This window comes from Schistocerca gregaria, unplaced genomic scaffold (genome assembly GCF_023897955.1).
Source record: "Schistocerca gregaria isolate iqSchGreg1 unplaced genomic scaffold, iqSchGreg1.2 ptg000578l, whole genome shotgun sequence".
NCBI classification, from domain to species: domain Eukaryota; kingdom Metazoa; phylum Arthropoda; class Insecta; order Orthoptera; family Acrididae; genus Schistocerca; species Schistocerca gregaria.
In genome coordinates this window covers 157,501-165,000 of record NW_026061969.1, presented here as the reverse complement: position 1 = coordinate 165,000, position 7,500 = coordinate 157,501, and the positions used below count along the sequence as shown (strand labels likewise).

Below are 7,500 nucleotides of genomic sequence, written 5' to 3'. Positions count from 1 at the left end.
ACCGACGGCGGCTCCAGGCAGGCTCACGCCCAGACCCTTCTGCGCCCACCGCCGCGACCCTCCTACTCGTCAGGGCTTCGCGGCCGGCCGCGAGGACCGGCCATGACTGCCAGACTGACGGCCGAGTATAGGCACGACGCTTCAGCGCCATCCATTTTCAGGGCTAGTTGCTTCGGCAGGTGAGTTGTTACACACTCCTTAGCGGATTCCGACTTCCATGGCCACCGTCCTGCTGTCTTAAGCAACCAACGCCTTTCATGGTTTCCCATGAGCGTCGATTCGGGCGCCTTAACTCGGCGTTTGGTTCATCCCACAGCGCCAGTTCTGCTTACCAAAAGTGGCCCACTTGGCACTCCCGATCCCGAGTCGTTTGCTCGCGGCTTCAGCATATCAAGCAAGCCGGAGATCTCACCCATTTAAAGTTTGAGAATAGGTTGAGGTCGTTTCGGCCCCCAAGGCCTCTAATCATTCGCTTTAACCGGATGAGACTCGTACGAGCACCAGCTATCCTGAGGGAAACTTCGGAGGGAACCAGCTACTAGATGGTTCGATTAGTCTTTCGCCCCTATACCCAGCTCCCGACGATCGATTTGCACGTCAGAATCGCTACGGACCTCCATCAGGGTTTCCCCTGACTTCGTCCTGGCCAGGCATAGTTCACCATCTTTCGGGTCCCAACGTGTACGCTCTAGGTGCGCCTCACCTCGCAATGAGGACGAGACGCCCCGGGAGTGCGGAGGCCCGCCGCCCCGTGAAGGGCGGGGAAGCCCCATCCTCCCTCGGCCCGCGCAAGGCGAGACCTTCACTTTCATTACGCCTTTAGGTTTCGTACAGCCCAATGACTCGCGCACATGTTAGACTCCTTGGTCCGTGTTTCAAGACGGGTCGTGAAATTGTCCAAAGCTGAAGCGCCGCTGACGGGAGCGATTATTCCGCCCGAGAGCATCCCGAGCCAACAGCGGCGCGGGTCCGGGGCCGGGCCAGGTAGGTCCCGTCATCCGGGAAGAACCGCGCGCGCTTGCCGGGAGCCCGAGCGCCCAAAGGGGCGAATCGACTCCTCCAGATATACCGCCGAGCAGCCAGCCAGGACACCGGGGCTCTGCCCAACAGACGCGAACCGAGGCCCGCGGAAGGACAGGCTGCGCACCCGGGCCGTAGGCCGGCACCCAGCGTGTCGCGACGTCCTACTAGGGGAGAAGTGCGGCCCACCGCACACCGGAACGGCCCCACCCCGCAGCGAGTGGAAAGGCAACCGGACACGACCCCGCCGCGGATTGCTCCGCGCGGGCGGCCGGCCCCATCTGCCGAGGGCGGGGGCCAGTGGCCGGATGGGCGTGAATCTCACCCGTTCGACCTTTCGGACTTCTCACGTTTACCCCAGAACGGTTTCACGTACTTTTGAACTCTCTCTTCAAAGTTCTTTTCAACTTTCCCCTCACGGTACTTGTTCGCTATCGGTCTCGTGGTCATATTTAGTCTCAGATGGAGTTTACCACCCACTTGGAGCTGCACTCTCAAGCAACCCGACTCGAAGGAGAGGTCCCGCCGACGCTCGCACCGGCCGCTACGGGCCTGGCACCCTCTACGGGCCGTGGCCTCATTCAAGTTGGACTTGGGCTCGGCGCGAGGCGTCGGGGTAGTGGACCCTCCCAAACACCACATGCCACGACAGGCGGCAGCCTGCGGGGTTCGGTGCTGGACTCTTCCCTGTTCGCTCGCCGCTACTGGGGGAATCCTTGTTAGTTTCTTTTCCTCCGCTTAGTAATATGCTTAAATTCAGCGGGTAGTCTCGCCTGCTCTGAGGTCGTTGTACGAGGTGTCGCACGCCACACCGCCAGCCGGCTGTGCACGCTACCGAGAAAGTACCGGTATGCGAACCGCCAGGCGACGGGCGCGCATCGCACGTTTAAGGAGACGCGGCCGGCCACACAGGCGACCACGACACTCCCACGTCTCCGAAGCGGGACAAACGCCGCGCGCTTCAGTATACGTAGCCGACCCTCAGCCAGACGTGGCCCGGGAACGGAATCCATGGACCGCAATGTGCGTTCGAAACGTCGATGTTCATGTGTCCTGCAGTTCACATGTCGACGCGCAATTTGCTGCGTTCTTCATCGACCCACGAGCCGAGTGATCCACCGTCCTGGGTGATCTTTTCCTTTTCAGTCTCCCACTGTCTCTTTCAAGACAGTAGCATTTGCGGGACTGAGGCGTCTGACGGCCCCTGTTCCACTATTTTTTTTTGTGTCCAACGGCCTCACAGCCGATGGGCGTCGTACGGCTCCACACCGGAGCGGACAGGCACTCGGGCGAACGTCATTCAAAACCGGCGCCAGGCGCCAGGTACCGCAGGCCAGCCGCTCCAGAGCTTCAGCGCTCGTACCACACAACAACAACACTTCCGCTAGTTTTGAGAGGCACGCGTGGTTCCGCACGCGGCGCACGGCCACTGCCGTACAGGTAGCGTGTTGCGCGACACGACACGACACGCACATCGAAAGACATGCAGTCTAGTCGGTAATGATCCTTCCGCAGGTTCACCTACGGAAACCTTGTTACGACTTTTACTTCCTCTAAATGATCAAGTTTGGTCATCTTTCCGGTAGCATCGGCAACGACAGAGTCGATGCCGCGTACCAGTCCGAAGACCTCACTAAATCATTCAATCGGTAGTAGCGACGGGCGGTGTGTACAAAGGGCAGGGGACGTAATCAACGCGAGCTTATGACTCGCGCTTACTGGGAATTCCTCGTTCATGGGGAACAATTGCAAGCCCCAATCCCTAGCACGAAGGAGGTTCAGCGGGTTACCCCGACCTTTCGGCCTAGGAAGACACGCTGATTCCTTCAGTGTAGCGCGCGTGCGGCCCAGAACATCTAAGGGCATCACAGACCTGTTATTGCTCCAATCTCGTGCGGCTAGAAGCCGCCTGTCCCTCTAAGAAGAAAAGTAATCGCTGACAGCACGAAGGATGTCACGCGACTAGTTAGCAGGCTAGAGTCTCGTTCGTTATCGGAATTAACCAGACAAATCGCTCCACCAACTAAGAACGGCCATGCACCACCACCCACCGAATCAAGAAAGAGCTATCAATCTGTCAATCCTTCCGGTGTCCGGGCCTGGTGAGGTTTCCCGTGTTGAGTCAAATTAAGCCGCAGGCTCCACTCCTGGTGGTGCCCTTCCGTCAATTCCTTTAAGTTTCAGCTTTGCAACCATACTTCCCCCGGAACCCAAAAGCTTTGGTTTCCCGGAGGCTGCCCGCCGAGTCATCGGAGGAACTGCGGCGGATCGCTGGCTGGCATCGTTTATGGTTAGAACTAGGGCGGTATCTGATCGCCTTCGAACCTCTAACTTTCGTTCTTGATTAATGAAAACATACTTGGCAAATGCTTTCGCTTCTGTTCGTCTTGCGACGATCCAAGAATTTCACCTCTAACGTCGCAATACGAATGCCCCCGCCTGTCCCTATTAATCATTACCTCGGGTTCCGAAAACCAACAAAATAGAACCGAGGGTCCTATTCCATTATTCCATGCACACAGTATTCAGGCGGGCTTGCCTGCTTTAAGCACTCTAATTTGTTCAAAGTAAACGTGCCGGCCCACCGAGACACTCAACAAAGAGCACCCTGGTAGGATTTAAACGGGGTCCGCCTCGGGACGCGAAAGCACCCCTTCGGCTCGCCCCACCGGCAGGACGTCCCCACGATACATGCCAGTTAAACACCGACGGGCGGTGAACCAACAGCGTGGGACACAAATCCAACTACGAGCTTTTTAACCGCAACGAACTTTAATATACGCTATTGGAGCTGGAATTACCGCGGCTGCTGGCACCAGACTTGCCCTCCAATAGATACTCGTTAAAGGATTTAAAGTGTACTCATTCCGATTACGGGGCCTCGGATGAGTCCCGTATCGTTATTTTTCGTCACTACCTCCCCGAGCCGGGAGTGGGTAATTTGCGCGCCTGCTGCCTTCCTTGGATGTGGTAGCCGTTTCTCAGGCTCCCTCTCCGGAATCGAACCCTGATTCCCCCGTTACCCGTTACAACCATGGTAGGCGCAGAACCTACCATCGACAGTTGATAAGGCAGACATTTGAAAGATGCGTCGCCGGTACGAGGACCGTGCGATCAGCCCAAAGTTATTCAGAGTCACCAAGGCAAACGGACCAGACAAGCCAATCCGATTGGTTTTGATCTAATAAAAGCGTCCCTTCCATCTCTGGTCGGGACTCTGTTTGCATGTATTAGCTCTAGAATTACCACAGTTATCCAAGTAACGTGGGTACGATCTAAGGAACCATAACTGACTTAATGAGCCATTCGCGGTTTCACCTTAATGCGGCTTGTACTGAGACATGCATGGCTTAATCTTTGAGACAAGCATATGACTACTGGCAGGATCAACCAGGGAGCTGCGTCAACTAGAGCTGAGCAGCCGGCCGCCCGGGAGTGTGTCCCGGGGGCCCGCGCGAACACGCAAGCGTCCGCTCAATTATTCTGCAAACAGGAGGAGGCCGAGCTCCCCTGCACGATACACCTCGAAACCCTCTCAGGTCCCGGCGGCGCGCAGCGCCGTCCTAGGTACTTGGTCGGTTTCGAGAGAGGCGCAATCGCCCGGAGTTAGGCGAGTAGACGGTTTTAGTGCGAACACCCTTGCTCCCAACTGAGCTTGCCGCTGCCGACAGAGGCCCGGGGAGCGTGCTGTCGTGGCATTGCCGGCGGGAGACAACACGCGCCACCTATGGTGACCGGCAGCTCCAACGCCAGCGCCACACAAGGGCAAAGCCCCACTTGGGTGCAGAAGCGAACTCTCCCAGCACAGCGCACGCGCCAACACGTCCGCACAACTGCGATACAAACCACCTGCGAGAACCGCTGGGGCGACCGAGCAGCAGACGGCGTCGCGGCGCCGAGTGCCAGGCGGCGGCGCATCCTCAACGCACACAGTCCTCAATCAGACCAGCACACTGCAGATGTCCACCGCGCTTCGCACCGGGCTCGGCTGAACCAACTTTGGCCGCCAGGCGCCGCGTGCAGGGTGCGCCGCAGCGTAGCTGCGCCGCCTGCCGAGCCCGTCGGCTGGCGCTCCTGCCACTCGGCGCCCCCCACCAGCCGCCTGTTGCGCGTGCGCCCACGCAGCGCGCGGCCAACACGCCGGGCGGCCCCCCTTCACCGGCCGGGAACAGTCCCACCAAGCCACCGCCGCGTATCGCTTCATACCCACATGGGCCTAGTCACGTGTGTGGATGTGGCGGGTACCGCTGAAACAACCGGTTAATAGCTGTACCGATCGTCGCCATCACAGATTCACCTCCAGCGTGAACAACCGCTCAACAACGGATTTCCAGTTCATTTGCGTATCTTGGGCAGTAAACGTAGATGTCCACCTACATTTGCGAATTCAACAATTCTTGCATGCCAGGATGTCATGTGTCACGACACGCTACATCAGACCACATACACACTGCGACATGTGCAGAAGAGAACACGTGGAAGGTGGCCCGCGCACGTATGCGATGTCCCTTCCGCGATCCACTGTCAACCGGCATCTGCGGCATGTCCCAGATATGGAACGCGGTCCACCAGGGTAGCACTTTGTGTGAGGCAATACGACAAAGTCGGAATACACGCGTCACTACATCACACGGCTCACGCTGACCTGACCTGACTCACCGCACCACCACCCCCAGCGACCCAGGGTGACATACAATGCGTTCGTACGTTCCTCCCACACGCCTCTACGGCGTACCACAGTGCAACCTAGCTGTTATTGGGAGACGAGACAAGTAGCATCGAGCACAACATATGGAAATTGAGATTCGACACCGTTGGGCACAGCCAGCGTACGGTCACACGTATCACACTACTTCACTCTGTACGTAACTACCGATGATCGGTACAGCGTGTGGGTTACGCGTACGACATCAGCGGACAATGGACACAGACCATACCACGACGTACACTGAGGGCGTCGACATCTGAACGCAACTGAACAGCTGCGAGGCTCATTTAACACTCAAACGCCAGACCGACCAGCTTGAGAGGACGGAGACACAAAGAGAGGGGCAGAGGGGGGGGGGGCGATAATCTGTCTCGCGTGTGTATTGACAGTGGATAGCGGGAATATGTGGAAAGTAAGCAACACTCGCAAGACATCTACATGAGGATAACAACGACACCAGAGATTCCGAGCAGTGAACTATGTTAGGCAAAGGGACAACGTGGGTTAGGTTAAGGGACAACGTGGGTTAGGTTAAGGGACAACGTGGGTTAGGTTAAGGGACAACGTGGGTTAGGTTAAGGGACAACGTGGGTTAGGTTAAGGGACAACGTGGGTTAGGTTAAGGGACAACGTGGGTTAGGTTAAGGGACAACGTGGGTTAGGTTAAGGGACAACGTGGGTTAGGTTAAGGGACAACGTGGGTTAGGTTAAGGGACAACGTGGGTTAGGTTAAGGGACAACGTGGGTTAGGTTAAGGGACAACGTGGGTTAGGTTAAGGGACAACGTGGGTTAGGTTAAGGGACAACGTGGGTTAGGTTAAGGGACAACGTGGGTTAGGTTAAGGGACAAATTGAGTTAGGTTAAGGGACAAATTGAGTTAGGTTAAGGGACAAATTGAGTTAGGTTAAGGGACAAATTGAGTTAGGTTAAGGGACAAATTGAGTTAGGTTAAGGGACAAATTGAGTTAGGTTAAGGGACAAATTGAGTTAGGTTAAGGGACAACGTGGGTTAGGTTAAGGGACAAATTGAGTTAGGTTAAGGGACAAATTGAGTTAGGTTAAGGGACAAATTGAGTTAGGTTAAGGGACAAATTGAGTTAGGTTAAGGGACAAATTGAGTTAGGTTAAGGGACAAATTGAGTTAGGTTAAGGGACAAATTGAGTTAGGTTAAGGGACAAATTGAGTTAGGTTAAGGGACAAATTGAGTTAGGTTAAGGGACAAATTGAGTTAGGTTAAGGGACAAATTGAGTTAGGTTAAGGGACAAATTGAGTTAGGTTAAGGGATAATCTGGTACAACCACAGTTAGGTTAAGCGATAATCTGGTACAGCCACAGTTAGGTTAAGCGATAATCTGGTACAGCCACAGTTAGGTTAAGCGATAATCTGGTACAGCCACAGTTAGGTTAAGCGATAATCTGGTACAGCCACAGTTAGGTTAAGCGATAATCTGGTACAGCCACAGTTAGGTTAAGCGATAATCTGGTACAGCCACAGTTAGGTTAAGCGATAATCTGGTACAGCCACAGTTAGGTTAAGCGATAATCTGGTAAAACCACAGTTAGGTTAAGCGATAATCTGGTAAAACCACAGTTAGGTTAAGCGATAAAGTTGGTTAAATTTGGTATTGTGTGGGAAGGGGGCAGAGAGGGGGGGGGGGTGGATAGTGGTGGCAGTACGCGGATGCCTGAGTCACCGTCAGATACGTCACGTCGGTTCGATGCTTGTAGCAAGAGGCTGGCGGGTCTGTGTCTCTCACTTCTGCAATTTT

At 55.4% G+C, this 7,500-nt stretch overlaps 2 non-coding genes and 1 pseudogene across 2 annotated transcripts; all 3 read right to left on the bottom strand.

Moving 5' to 3' along the window:
* Positions 1-1,807, bottom strand: part of LOC126315862 (large subunit ribosomal RNA) — a 4,815-nt pseudogene extending 3,008 nt beyond the window's left edge.
* Positions 1,808-1,995: 188 nt separating this feature from the next.
* LOC126315873 (5.8S ribosomal RNA) lies at positions 1,996-2,150 on the bottom strand. The gene has a single exon (XR_007555981.1). It is a non-coding gene; the product is annotated as a 5.8S ribosomal RNA (ribosomal RNA).
* Positions 2,151-2,518: 368 nt separating this feature from the next.
* Positions 2,519-4,417, bottom strand: LOC126315907 (small subunit ribosomal RNA). Its single transcript, XR_007556011.1, has one exon. It is a non-coding gene; the product is annotated as a small subunit ribosomal RNA (ribosomal RNA).
* Between the last annotated feature and the right edge of the window lie 3,083 nt (positions 4,418-7,500).